This window comes from Humulus lupulus, chromosome 5, assembly GCF_963169125.1.
Source record: "Humulus lupulus chromosome 5, drHumLupu1.1, whole genome shotgun sequence".
Taxonomy (NCBI): domain Eukaryota; kingdom Viridiplantae; phylum Streptophyta; class Magnoliopsida; order Rosales; family Cannabaceae; genus Humulus; species Humulus lupulus.
The window spans coordinates 159,828,987-159,831,348 of NC_084797.1; positions in this window are offsets into that span (position 1 = coordinate 159,828,987).

A 2,362-nucleotide genomic window follows, 5' to 3' on the forward strand; every position below is an offset into this window, starting at 1 on the left:
AAATAATTAATAATTAAAAAAATAAAAATAAGATATTTTTAAGATATTTTACAATGATAATTATTTTTAAATAATAAATAATTAAACAAATTAAAATATGATATTTTTGAGATGTTTTACAATGATAATTATTTAAAAATAATAAAATCATATGTTTTATAACTTAAATAAATATTTAATTAAACTTAAACTCACTTATTAGAATAATATCATATTAAACATATAATATAATCTACTGTAAATTAGCACCAAATTATTATTTATTTTTTTAAAAACTTGAAAGAAACTTAAATTTAAAATCTGCGTATAATATTTAATATTACATTAAACATATAATATATAATCTCTTGTTGTCACTCTCAAATTCATAAACTAGAACAAACATAAACTTAAACAAAATAAATAAATTATTTAATTAAAATACGATACTTATTTCAAAATTTATATAACATTAATATAAATTTAATAAAAATAATTAATTAATTCTATAAATAAAACTAAATAAACGTGCAAATATGCACGTTTATTGTATCTAGTATTTATATATATATATATATATATATGTATATAGGACACGACTATACAATAAAAATTAATACACATTTTTTACTTTTTTTTATGTATTACTGGTGAATCGTATATTTTTACACAAGTGTATAAGTGATGATCCAATATTTTTTTATATGATAGTATTCATTGTAGTCACAACGAACCTCTGCAAGTTTTAAAAAAAAATTGAATAATTTAGGATGTCATAACAAAATTTTAAACTTTTATTACTATTAGGATGTGTGTAAATATTATTTTAGACACTATTTTTAGAAAAAATTGCAGAAAGTTCTTTGTGACTATTATAAATATAGTCATATAAAAAATTGGAATTATAATTTATCTGCATGTGTAAAAATATACAATTTATCACATGAAAGTGTGTTCTATTATAGTCTTTCGCTGTAGATAACGGAAATTCTTGGTTTTAACGATTTTTTATTTTTTTAATGTTAACTTTAACATAATATTTTTATATTTAACGGTACTTTGTAAACACTTAAACTTAAATAAAATAAAATAAAATATATAATTAAAAAATTAAAATAAGATATTTTTGAGATATTTTACAATGATAATTATTTAAAAATAATAAATAATTAAAAAAATTAAAATACGATATTTTGGAGATATTTTACTATGATAATTATTTAAAAATAATAAATAATTAAACAAATTAAAATATGATATTTTTGAAATATTTTACAATGATAATTATTTAAAAATAATAAAATCATACGTTTTATAACTTAAATAAAATTTAATTAAACTTAAACTCATTAGAATAATATCATATTAAACATATAATATAATCTACTGTGAATTAGCAACAAATTGTGTTTTTTTTTAAAAAAACTAGCAAGAAACTTAAATTTAAATTTATGTATAATATTTAGTATTATATTAAATATATAATATAAATCTCTTGTTGTCACTTCTAAATTCAAAAACTAGAATAAGCATAAACTTAAACAAAAATAAATCAATTATTTAATTAAAATATGATATTTATTTGAAATTTATATGACATTAATATAAATTTAATAAAAATAATTAATAAATTCTATAAATAAAACTAAGTAAACATGCATATTGCAAGTTGTTTATATCTAGTATATATATATATATATACTAGATACAAGCAACGTGCATATTGCACGTTTTGTTAGTTATATTTATAGAATTTATTAATTATTTTTATTAAATTTATATTAATGTAATATAAATTTTGAAATAAATATCTTATTTTAATTAAATAATTTATTTATTTTTGTTTAAGTTTATGTTTGTTTTAGATTTTGAATTTGGAAGTGAAAATAAGAGATTATATATATTATATATTTAATGTAATATTAAATATTATACGTGAATTTTAAATTTAAGTTTCTTGCTAGTTTAAAACAAAACAATTTGTTGCTAATTCACACAGTAGATTATATTATATATTTAATATAATATTATTCTAATAAGTGAGTTTAAGTTTAATTAAATTTTATTTAAGTTATAAAATATATGATTTTATTATTTTTAAATAATTATCATTGTAAAATATCTTAAAAATATCATATTTTAATTTTTTTTAATTATTTATTATTTTAAAATAATTATCATTGTAAAATATCTGAAAAATATCATATTTTAATTTATTTAATTATTTATTATTTTTAAATAATTATGGTAAAATATCTCAAAAATATCCTATTTGATTTTTTTTAATTATTTATTTAATTTTATTTAAGTTTAAGTGTTTACAAACTACAGTTAAATATAAGAATATTCCATTAAATATAAAAATATTATGTTAAGGTTAACA